The 13,908-nt window shown below is 26.3% G+C and overlaps 1 pseudogene; it reads right to left on the bottom strand.

The window, feature by feature from the left end:
* Positions 1 to 619: 619 nt before the first annotated feature.
* Positions 620 to 2,228, bottom strand: LOC111309782 (aspartic proteinase PCS1 pseudogene; annotated as a pseudogene).
* Positions 2,229 to 13,908: the final 11,680 nt, after the last annotated feature.

Here is a 13,908-nt window from a genome sequence, read left to right as displayed (position 1 = left end):
ATGCATCAAGTGCATGAAAATTAATATATATTTAAAATTACTCAAAAAAAATTTGTTAGATTCAAATAAAACATATGATGATCATATATTATATTTTTTTATTCATTGTCAAAAGATAAAAGCCTTCCTATCATTGTGAAGAATAATCTAGAAATAAAAGTTTAAATACATAAAATTATATATAATAATTTAAAATACGATATAATAACATAATATAATCATAATACAAAAATATATATAAAGATACATAATTTTAAATTTTAATAATAATTATATATAAATTTAATAAAATAATAAATATATTTAATATTATATATCAATATAAATTATAATACATATTTTATGTAAAATGCAATATAATACATAAAATTTAATAATTTACATTATATAAATATACAAATTACCATATCAACATGAAATCGACATAAAAAATATTTTTTAAAAATCGATAATAAAAATAAGTTCAAATAAAATTTAAAACTTGATACAAAATATCAGAAGACAAAAAAAACCCTAATTTCAGATAGAGATTGATTCTGATTCCCTTTACCTAAAGTCACACCTAAAACTTAACATTATATTTTTTTTCTGCCACTAAACTCAACATAGATTCAGAAAATAAAAAATAAAAAATATTTATGTTACAATAAAAAATCCGATGCTTTTCCAATAAAGCCCATACACTGTTCGATCAATGATCCTCTCCATGGAAAAAAGGTGGGCCACTGATCGGACAAGGTGGGCTCCATGACAAAACCCAAAAATACTTCCTCATTTCCATCCTTGAGTGGGACCCTTTTCTTATAGGCCCATCCCAAGCCTTTGACCAGCAAGATCACACCTGACCGCTGCAAATCCAACCCTTGATTTCACCAAATCAAATTCCATCCACACGTTTTGCTGATGATGATGGCCAATCACAAACGCCTCAATCCCTAGCAAATCTGAGTTGCCAAATGTGAAGCAATACACCGAATCACTCCCCTTATTCATCCCGGGTACCCTATATAATAACCTCTCACCCGATACAATCATCTCGGCCCCTTGAAATATTAAACTAACTCGCGGTAAATTCGAAAAACTCGCTTGAGATGAACCCCCAACTCGGTAACACAAATCCATTGCCCCTTGAAAAACAAAGTTCGGATCCTCATAAACTCGTAAAACTCCTCTGGTTTGTTGCAAAAACTCATTTCTCAATGCGGTATAAACTGGACCCAATAAGAAAGTAAATTGGGTACCCGAGTCAACCATTGTTTGACCCGCACCAGTATGATCGGGTAAAAACGCGGATCTTGGTAGGCCCAACAATTTATTACCGACTTTAATACCTTCTGGTTGGATTGTATATGCAACCCGATCAAAATATGGTAACGGGTCGGATATTTGAATCAAAGGAGTATAATTCAACTCTTTAAGCCACGAGAATCTCGCATCGCCAAGAAGTAAAACACCAGACGAGTCGAAACCCGATATGCAATATGAGAATTTGGGAAAACCCATTTGACTAACGAAAGATAACGACCCACGATTCATGCCCATTAACCCGGTCGTTTTCGAATCTTCTTCCGAATTCGAGCTATAGCCCGAGTCCATACATCCGAATAACAACCCAGGTCGGGTCAAGGATCCAATTACGAAATTTTCGTACGCAAGGTTTCCTTCAATGGAGGAAGCATCGGCATAAGAGACAGCCACGTGGCAGAGTTTACTATTTGGGTCGCACAAAGCAGGTACGGGTAAGTCTCGGGTGCGGGTGTTACAAACCGGTGAAGCGCACGGGATGGCTTTGTAAGACTTGGAAATTTGAGGGATAAAAATGGAATTTAAGTTGGGTGTTTTTTTACAGTGAAGCCATGAGAGTTCACTCCCTGTGTCGAGGACCATAGTAACATTCTGTGGAGGCGAGCCAACGGATAAAGAAACTGTTAAAGTAACGTTATGGTGGAAAGCAAGTTTGTTAGTAGTGGCGGTGGCGACGGCGGAGGAGGAAAGTTTAGAGTTACGAGGAAAGGCATGTAGGTGATGATGACCGAGGGTTGTTTTGAGTGGTAAAAAGAGTTGTTGTTTGGAAGGAAAAGAAGAGTTTTGATGAAAAAGAAGAAGGAAAATTGTGAAGTGAAGAAGAAAATGAAAAGAAGACATTGATTTTTTTTTTTGTTCTGAGAATGAGTGATTTGTACGTGAAAGTTGTGGGGTGTGGGGGGTGAGGTTTGAAAGAGTTTTGAGTGGCTTTGGTTCATTAAATAGTAGGGTTGTGTCGGAAGAGTAGCAAACTCTTTACTTTTCTTTTTTATTTTAAATTTATTTTATTTTATTTTTAAAAGGAAAGCAGAAAAAATCTAGAATATTAATTTTGTAGAGAAAGAAAGAAAGGGAGTATGTTCACGTGGCATCAGTTCCCTACTTCTAGTTTTTACTTTTTTTTTTCTTATTTTTATTATATAAATATAAAAAAAAAGTCAATGAAAATAAAGAAGATGAAAGATCAGTGTTAGATTAATTTTGATACGTACCGATCTATTTTAGATGAATTTTAAAAAATTGAGGTTAAATCGAAATTTTTTTAAAATGATATCAAGTTTAAGATGAATTTAAAGTATATCAATTTGTTTTTTGTGTTGATATTTTTTAATTTTTTATTAAATAAAATTTATAATAAAAAAATAAATTAAAATATAAATGATAAAATAATTTATATTCAATGTATTACGATTCGTTTCAATTTAATTTATATATTTTTTTAATTTAAAATAATTAAATTAAAAATTTTTTTATCGAGCTTAGGTTAGAATAAGGTTGTATATATTATGTTTCGATTTTAATATATATATAAATATTTATTATTATTTATTTAATTTTATATTTATATATATTATTCAAAAATAACTAATAAATCAACATATAACTCAACAAATCTAATATAAAAATAAACTAAACGTGCATATTACATATCATTTAAACTTAAGATATCAATGTTCCAAGCTCCCTTTTTGTCATTAAAACAAGATTTCATTGGCATATCAATATAATTTTTTTTTTTCAAGATTTTACTTTTAAAAATTTTATATAAAGATTATTTTTAGAAAATTTTACTCAAAAATTAAATGCGATAAAAAAATAATTTTTTTTACCAACTCAATGAACTCATGTGAATTTTTTATTTTTCTTATTGTTGGTGAAAAGGCTTTCTTTTTCTTAATTAAGAAAAGAAGAAAACAAACGTAAGTTGATGATTTAATTGTTGTTTTCTTATTTTTACTACAATGACAAATTTTGAACAGGAGACTCATGGACGAAATTCAAAAGATAATTATGATGGTAGTTATCACTTTACATCAAAAACATTCAAAACAAAACAAAAAAAGACATATTGGCTACTAGACATTGATATATAAGCTACAATTTATTTTAATATGAAAAATAAAAAAAATGTTTTTTATTTTTATTAAATTTATGTATAATTTTTATTATTTTTTATATTATATCTATCACATCATGTTTTAATTTGACTATTAAACTTAAATTTATATATGTTTGTGGATTTCCCACATCTTATTTATTTTTATAAAATATCCTACTCTTAATGTACTACAGTAGAGCAAACCACCTGTATTTTTCAATTTATCAATGTCAACTAGGTTAAAAAAACAAAAAAGAAATGTTCAAATGTTTTAAAAAATAATTTATTTTGTTTTTTAGTAATAATAGTACTTTTGCAGTGGAAAAGTGGGAACTAAAAAATTATGGAAGACAGCACACTTTTAGTGTTTTGTGTATGATTTTGACATATGATTATATATATATATATATATATTTGTGAGCCTTTTGTCAGGCTGCTTACAAAATAAACTCACAAAACCAGAGGCAAAATTTATCCCAAAAATAAATAATAAAAGTACCAATTATTTGGATTTTAAGAACAAATTTTACTATATTATTATTATTTTTATAATACATTCATGAGTTTTTTAACTTTTCTTTGAATTTTTTTTTATTTTTCTACTACATATCCATACATTGATTAAAATTTTACTTTTAATGTACTTCCTCCAAAAATTAAATTTTGCTTGAATAAATTATCATGTAATTAGTGAGTACAAACTTTAAGAAAAAGTTTGTCTTATTTGAATTATTAAAATTATTATATTATGGAATTATTTACCTTTTCCTAATCCAATTTGTTTTTTATTGTTGATTCAAAGCTAAGTTTATCTGAATTTTAATTTTAATTCAATTAATTTTTATAATCACTTATAAAAAATATCATTTAATAGATTTTGAATTTAAATTTTAATATATGCAATATTTCTTTTCATTGATTAAAATTCTACTTTTAAAGTATTTCCCTTAAAAATTAAATTTTGATTGAATAAATTATAGGGTAATTGCTAAGTACAAATTTTAAGAAATAAATTTGTCTTACTTGAATTATTGGAATAATTATTTTATTGAATTATTTACCTTTTCTTAATCCAATTTGTTTTTTTATTGTTGATTCAAAGCTATTTTTTAAATTTAAAATTTAATTTAAATAATTTATATAATTATTTACAAAAATATTATTTATTTATTTTTATTCCAAGCTGAAGTCTCCTTTGTACCAAAAAGCAACTCTCTCTGTCTACTCTCTTTGTCTATATATGTATTAGCTTCCTCATATCTTCTCCTCACAAGTTCACCCTTCACCAAATAAAAACCAAATCTAAGGTTGTTGCTTATTGGTTGGACTTTGAAGTAAAGGTTGGGTGAAGTAATCTTTACTTTGTAAATTTAGTTTGGAAAATTCCAAATTATCTTGAGCTTGGATGAAAAATAATTAGATGATCCTTTGAGTTTTCCTTACATAAAATTGAATGAGTGATGCTCACTCTTGTCATTGGTTTTTTTTTTTTTTTTTTTAATGCTTTGCCATCTCTATTTCCAATGTTATATTATTGATTTTAACAAAAAAAAAAGTTATTAAAAATATCCAAAATAATGTTCATAATAAATCCATTTAATTTGTACTTTGTTTTATCATTAATAATAAATTTAAAATAAGCAGGTTTTTTTTTTATCCCATAAATCTTAATACAATCTTTTCAAGTTCAAGAAATGTGAAATGTTTTAAGTTGAAATGCAAAAAATTTAACCAACAAATAATTAATAATTGTATGATATATTAGTAAAATATTAAACTCGTAATTTTAATAATCAGAGTATAATCTTTAACGGTTTCAAATATTTTTAAAAATTTTAAAAATTGATTATCAATAAATTTTTTATTTAAAAGGATAAGATTTTATGGTAATAAATTATTTGTAACTAATTTATGAATGAAGGAAAAAGGAGGATTCATGGTTAGAATCAGAACACTGTTTTTTTTTTTTAATGAACCGACATGCCCTTTTAGAAAGTGTTAATAGGAATGTGCAATTTGAGACAAAAAGTTGGTAATTTTATTTAGAAACCAACGAAGAAGAAGAAGCCAAGAACTCTAGAAAAATTTGAAAAACTTTATTTTAATTCTTGACTTTTTGAACTTTTTAATTTAATTAATAAATAACTGAGTAATTAATTTTGAGTCAATGACACTTAATTAAAGAAAGGTTGAAAACACTTTCGGCAAAGAGACTTTGGTCTTTGAGCAGTGTCAAATGGGTTGGGAGTGAATGCCACTCTACGATTTGGTACAGTATCGATCGTTTTGGAGATGATTTGTTATTAAATAATTATGTTAAATCAAATCTAATATATATATATATATATAGACTTTGGTCTTTGAGCAGTGTCAAATGGGTTGGGTGTGAATGACACTCTACGATTTGGTACAGTATCGATCGTTTTGGAGATGATTTGTTATTAAATAATTATGTTAAATCAAATAATATATATATATATATACACACGTGTGTGTCTTGTGCTGAGTTAAAAATTTTTAAATTCATAAATCGGTATAACATAACTTGTTAAAAATCAATGTTAGCATGTGATATAGTACGACACCATACATAAATTCAAATGTGTAGTGCCATATTAATTCATAATGGTTTCTACCCTTTAAGTGCATTCATATTATTTTTATATTATAATAAAATTATATTTATTTTTGATAATTTATAAAATAAAATTATATTAAATAAATTTATTTATTAAAATTTAAATTATTGATAGATAAATTATATCTAATTAATTTATAAATCGTTGAATGTACGAATTATTTTTATTAAATTTGTTTGTATAAAAATAAATTGATATTTTTTCAAAATTATATAATCAAAATCTTCAAACTTATAACATATATATATATATATATAAGATTTTAGTTGTAAAACAAAAAAAGGGATTGATCATATGAGAAGACATTAAGAAAAATATGAGATTACATCTTTCATTTTTAATAATCTTAAACAAACTGCACTTAATCAGCATTCTAATAAGTTTTTAGATGCATTTTATTTTTCACAAAACAATGGACTTAAAAATTAATGAATTATATTTGACTCAGCTCAGCATAAAAAATAGTATTATGCTTAACACGGCACAACTTATAAAGATTACAAACCATGTGTCATATTAAACCATACTCTTAACGTTTATAAATCGTACTAACAAAATACGTTAAAAAATAATATTTAATCAACATAATCTATTAACATATGAATTTAAATTTAAATCGTTTATGCTAATTTAGCACGACCATTTGGCATCTTTATCTTTGAGGTACAATAGCTACACGGGAGAGTTTTGATTAGTAACACACCTCCAAAAGCAATTTTTTTTTAATTATATAAGTTTATCAAGCACTAAAAATTATTAGCAATTAGGGCAAGAGCCAAACTTAATTAATTGGCTAAATTTACTAATAATAAATAAGTTAATCTAATTTAACATTTAAGTTTTTTTAATATTCCAAATCAATTTCAACAATTGAGTAATTAAATCAATTCAAAATTTTGTTTGTACAATCAATTTATTAATAAAATTATAATATATATATTTTATATTATAATATTTTAAAAAAATTAGTCTATACCTTAAACGATTTTATCTATATAAACAAATTACAACCATAATTAAATAATTATTAACATATATGATATAACATTTTACATAGGATTGAAAAAATTTAAAAATAAATTCAACAAATAAACTCATGAATCAATGATTAAATTCAAAGTTAGATTTAAGAGTTTGGCATCAAAGCGTTTACAATTTTCACATACCAATCAAAATCCACCGATCATGGCACCGAAGATGAACTTTTCTAGTACAATTTATGGTGAATTCAATGCTTCGAGAAAATGTCACAAGAAAAATATACAATTTTCATCAAAACGTATTAAATAGGGTTTCTATTTTCCTCCCAAATTTCTCTTCTTTTTCTTCACTGTTTGGTATTGACTATTTTTTGCAATTTGCAAATTTATTAAGGTGTCTTTTGACCCAAACGCAACATTAAACAATAAAAAAAAAAAATTTAGCTTTTCAATTTATAAATTTAATTTTTCAACCCAAACCAAAAAGCTCATCAAAAGGTTTTTTTTTTTTTTTTTTTTTTTTTTTTATAGTGAAAGAGTGTGTTCGAATAAAAAAAAAATCACTTCATTACCTCTATATTTCTAATATTTTATTATTTTATGAATATTTTTTAAAATATTTTAATTATTCACGTTTTTTAATCCAAATTTTTTTTAACGGCAACATCAATGCTAAACTAGCCTTTAGAACATTAAAATCAGAAAATTATATTAATTTTCTGTGCTGGCAAACATATAAATCTTTCATTTTCTATCCTTGCATATTTGTGACAAAATTTCTCTTTCAACAATTATGTTACACGGTTTTCTCAATAAAAAGACAAATGGGACTATTATTTTTTTATATGTCATCTAGTAATATGTATTTTCTCTCTCTGGTCCATGTTTTTTAAATTATAAACTTCTTCAAATCAAAGCTATTTTTCCCATCCATTCAAACCCATGTCTTACTGCAATCCATAATGCATTTTCTTTGACTCATTTCCAATTATTCATTAGTTGGTTGATAGCTAGATTAAGATGGTGACTGCATGCCTTCATAATCATCGCCAATGAAACAGTTCCATTCTTTGTTTTTTATTGGAAAAAAAATTGGAATCCAATTATTTGAACAGAGAAATACTTGCTACTATTACTAAGTCAAATGTTTAGAATTCAGTTGTCGTTTTAATACGTGTAAAATAAACTCACAAAATAACATCAAAATTAGTATAAACCTAATAAAACCTTTTGCTTTTTTACTTTTTTTTTTTTTTTTATCGATCGTTGGAGGGTTAAGGAAGGTAAAAAATTAATTAAGTTACCCTCTCCCTTAATTTCCATCTTAATAACTATCGTGCTTATAGTTCTCAAATGGACGATATAATTGTTAATATTGAATTTTTAATTTGAAAGTTTCGTGTTCAAATCTTATAATGCTAATATGATCATAAAATAATCAAATAAATTTAAAATTTAATCAATTGCATGAGTGTATTATGCATATGCATGGGATGAACATATATCTTATGCATCCAATCATTAGACTAAAAATAATTATGTGATTATTATTTTAAAATTAAAAAAAATCAAGATACAAATAACAAGTTTTTTATTTTTAAAAACCCATTGAAAAAATACTTAAAATTGATGCCTTTTCAATCCTTGCATGCAGGCATTATATGTATTTTTGCTTAAACAAATGGGAAAAGGCAAAAGTCAAACAAAAGAAAACAAAAGATTTGGGTATGCTTTCATAATCAAAGTCGCCCAAGAAAAGGAAAGTTGGTAATGTTCATTGAGAGTGTGATTGGAATTTGACTCTTTATGAAAAAATCACAACCGCGTTTCCATTCTATAAATTTAGAGCCCACAATCAATATTATTTTCTGTCAATAGCCGTGTTTTTATTTTCAGTCAATAGTCGTGGTATCTATAATTAATAAAGTTATTAGCATAGGAAGTAGATCTAATAATTTGTATTAGTGTATCGTATAAAATATTATGTTCATATCGTATTTATATAATAACTATGTATTATAATTTATGTCGATATAAAAATATAAAATATAAAATTATTGTTTTATTAAATTTATTTATAATTTTTTTAAAATTTCAAATTGTGTTATCTCTATGTATTTTGTTTGTATTATTTTTATATTGTATTATCATATAATGTTTCAAATTATCATATCTAATAAAGAGACAAAGGCTAAAAGGTTTTACTTCAATCCCTTCAATTTTTATTGAGAATAACTTAATTTTATTTTCTTTATATTATTAATTATTATCCAATCATTGAAAGATTATATTCAATCAAAATTTCCCAAGTTAGTTTCATCCTTGTTGACCCTTCATTGATTATGCAATGGATAACTTCAGGTTTTTTTTTTCTTAATCTAATCTTTTCTTTAAGTGATTTTAAGAATACATTTTTTTATATCGATTTGATACATTAAAAATTTTATTTTCAGAATGAAATCTAGGAGAATCAAAATCCATATTGACATGGAAAAATATAAACTTGTTGATTTTTTTTTTATCAATTAGGCTAATTATTGTCGGTATGGAATGAAAACTTTAGAAAAAAGGAAAAATTATTAATTTCTCTAATTCCAACCACAAAAACAACGGTCCATCAGCTTAGAGTTTTCACATTTTCAATCGATTATTCTCTTGTTTTTGCCTTAATTTGAGCTAGAAATTGTCTTGAAGCTCCATTATTTTTGTACACTAAACACCCAAAAACCATTTTTTAAACAATTAGTTAATCAAGTTTTGGTTGTTGGAGATGGCATGCCAATTTTGTTGGTTATAATATTTCATGTATTAATTGCGTCCATTTTAGGTATAATTAGGTTTGTATCAAGCAAAATGTCATCTAGATTTTAATCAACATTTTGGATTTATTCATGTCAAGCATGGGCAATAGAGATTGGATTGCTATTAACCTCGTTGTCATCTTTAGACTTTTTCTTCATTGCTGCATTATTTGGGTTAAGGGACATCGATCACTATCACATTGCATTACAATTGATTGATTCCTTATCGACTTTGAATAGCCAATATAAATAATTGGATAATATTAAAGTACCTATTAAAGATATATAGATATTTTATGTTAGTGTTTGATATGGGGAAATTATTTCAAAAATTTTGGTGATTTATATAGAGTGATTAGATCATTGTGTTTAATAGGTACTTGATGATTTTACGTGACGATGATTTTAAATCTCCAAAAATTATCAGATCATTATCTTGAAAGGTGATCTAATTCTTATACAAAATGATGAAAAATTTTATCACCAAAGTGAAGTGATACATAAAATTAATAATAATTAATATTATTCATTTAATATGTGAATTAAAATTTTATTTTCTCTTAAAATTGTAATTATTTTATATTGTAATTTTTATATTTTAAAATTAATATTCATTGTAATAAATTCAAAATAATTTGTGTGTTTTTTAATATTATATATAATATTTATTTTCTTTTATCATAAATTTAATATATTAGTTTTATTTTTTAATTCAAATATTTTTTTTACATAACTTTTATTATAAAAATTTATTTACTGGCAGTCAAGAAATATATTTATTGATTTAATAATTTAATTATATTTTATTATAAAATAAATAAAATATTACTAATATTTTAAAAATTATTATGTTTAAATAACATTAAAATTATTAAATTGTGTAACTATTACAGCATGTATGGTTATTTTTGTACATTTAAATAAAATAATATTTAATTTTTAATAATACTAAATACAGTGATCTTCAATTACTAAATATTAATGATTATTAATTAAATAAAATAATTTCAAATTGAGAGTAACATGATCACTTCATAATTATATTATTATGGTGATCTTTCAAAATATACAAAAAACTACTTTTTTATAAAAAAAAAATCATAATCTAAAAACAAAAGAAAGAATTGCAAGTGTTATAATTTAAACTCTAGACCTATTCAATACTATTTCTCAAAGGTATTCAAAGATTAAAATGTTATCGTATTGATTTTTGTTGTTAAGAATAACTCATTTTCCTTTCAAATTTGTCATCCAACCACCTATGTTAAAAAGGCTAAAAAAGGAAAGGGCACGAAAGTCCACTTTTTTTCCCCTAGAGTCTTAATCTATTGTCGTGTATTCTGAAATCTAAACCTATGCTCGTCACTTCTAGACCCAACTCTGCCTCTATCCTTCATTAATTATTTAAAAGATTTCAACTTTTCTATATCATAAACTTAGTGTTACTTCAATATCTGCCTGTGCTTGAAACCTCTAAAGTTTGTGATCCATGGGCTGTAATGAGTAAAGTTTATGGGTAGGTCTTAATCAAATTTAGACCCACAGCATAGTTTGTTAGGTATGGTGGGCATAGACTTTAGTTTGCAAATAATTAGCTTGCATGAAAGGGATGGCTTTGGTTTATATCTTTCATATATTGTGCTGCTCAATGAAGTATATAGCTTTAGTTAATTGATGATGTAAAAAATGGTTGGATATGTGTTTCGATGATTGGTTTAAAGGTTTGATCTATTCTACTTATCAATGATATATTAACTATTGCATGAGAAGCGTTCTCAATTAAATTATGATTTACCACTAGAAATTAATAAAACGGGAAGAATTACAATACCTAAGTGGAAGTGTTGCAAAATGTTATGGTTCCGTGGCTAAGGACGAGCTTGGGATGTGTAGTTTGGGTGTACCTTTTGGATTCGAATCTAACCCTGAAAATTTCTAAATTAATTAGTGCTTAGTGTGACGGGTTCGTTTATGTTTCTCTTGCTTGAAAAAAGCTATGTTTGGAGGTACGCGAGGTGCAATACGAGAGGGCCTTCTCAGTTCTCATCCTAGTTGCCCTCCATTCTTCACCGGACCCTCAAAATGTAGCCTAAAAGTTCTGAAGATGAGACGTTCCAATGGCATAATTGATCAAAGTGTATTCCTTCCAAAGGCTGCAAAGTTTCTATCATGTCAATGTTGGCTTTTTTAGTCTTCACAATGTATGCATTCCTTATTGTTAGATTCATTCTCCAAGTGGATGTGTTTTTAGTTCTAGTTTCCACTTTTTAGTGTGATTTTATCTTCATTCTTGTCTTGTCCCCATCTCAAGTCTCCCTTGCTTGCACCAAAAGAATAAAGTTCCAAAGCAACCAAACTTTAAGCAATAATCTTTCATTTCATGCAATTTGAGAAGATGATTGAAGTGAAACAAACCCAAAATTTTGGCCCAATTCTTAATTATTTGGAACAGACACAGACGTTCATTCATGTTTTTTCAAAAGACAAAATATGTTGGAGATGGAAGTTTGGCATGCTTGACGAATGATAATCTCATAAAGTGACGAGTTACTTTTGTTATTTTCGCCATGACAAGAGTGTGTTTACTATTTGATTATGATGTCCAACGTAAAATAATGATACCTTAATAGTTAAATTTCGAGATTTTATTTTGAAGGTCTTGAATTTGAAAGTATTTCTAATTTTTTAGCTTAAAATTTTATCTTAAGGTCCCGCATTCGAATTATGGGATGAAAGAACCTCCCATTATGTAGCCCCTATTTCAGGAAAAAAAAAAAAATTAATAACTCGTTGGATCATATGTACAATACATTTCTACTATTCAATGTGTTTTTTGAGTTTCAAACCATCAACTGGGCTATGCATTGATAGCTTGGGTTTGTTTCATTTTGGGCTATCTTTAATATAGGTTCTGAAAACCCATTGTTTTTGGGCCAAGGGAGAGTTTCCTCATTATGTAATTAACAATTAATTAAAAAAAAAATAAAAATTAAAAAAAATCAAATTAAAGTTTAACTTTGACGTAGATAAATCCACCTATCCTAATAGGATTGACACAAATGGTTAAGATTTAAAATTTGAATGTAAAACATTCAAGTTTGAACTTTCACGATTTTTTGTTGATAGACGATTTATAAGTATGAAAAGTTTCATAAGATTCGTAAATCTCCTTGTGAGTTAAAGACTTGCCCTTATCTAAGTGATAGGATAACTTCCTATTCTCCTAAACATTTTTCAACAAAAAAAAAAAAAAAGATAAATCCATCTTTAAAAGGTCAAATTTGAAGTTTAAATTTCAGTATTTATAATTTTTTTTTATCTCAAGCTTTGTAAAAAATAATTCAATGAACAAACAATAAGATCCCTTGTTCCATGAGGATGAAAATTGAAACTTTAATGTGAAAGTCTTACTATTGAAATTTAGAAAGGGAATCAAACATAAAAGAAGAAAAATCAAAGAACAAGGATCCCATGTCTTACACATGTAGCCCATTGGAAACTCAAGCATGGAAAGGAAATTATTGAATCCTAACAAATTTTGTGTCTGACCAAAAAGTCCTATTATTCTTGGGACCAAAGTAGTCACCAAGACTCAAAAAGAAAGAGTAATCTGAATATTTATTGCAAATTTATTTCTTCCCTTGACTTTTAGGTTGGAATCAGCAAAGCATTACCATCACTAAAACATCAAAGAAAAAATATCCAAACCTTCCCACACAACAACCAACATATTGCATCAATATAATTAGCCAACAAAGAAAATTTGGCCTTTTTCTTTCCTTGGTGGGTGACAGCTGCCAATCCATTTTCTGACCCTTATAATATCTGTCCTGTAATTTCAGAAAATACTGTCATAAAATATATTCTGGGTAAGCGAGAGATATCATCCCATATTTAAGGATCAATTCTTAAATCAAATCCTATTCCATATAATTCAGGATATTTTGGCTTACGTTAGTAATAGTGTGTGGTCAGAAAAGCATGTGTTGTAGTAAATGTATATCTTATCCATGTGCAATAATTTAACTTTTCTGCTTGCAAATGAATTGCTTGTTTGACAATAATGTTAAGTTGTCATGACTCTA

This window comes from Durio zibethinus, chromosome 19 (assembly GCF_047325235.1).
Source record: "Durio zibethinus cultivar Kanyao isolate XHJ-2024 chromosome 19, ASM4732523v1, whole genome shotgun sequence".
NCBI classification, from domain to species: Eukaryota; Viridiplantae; Streptophyta; class Magnoliopsida; order Malvales; family Malvaceae; genus Durio; species Durio zibethinus.
The sequence above is the reverse complement of the archived record's forward strand: the minus strand, read 5'-3'. Positions and strand labels throughout refer to the sequence as shown.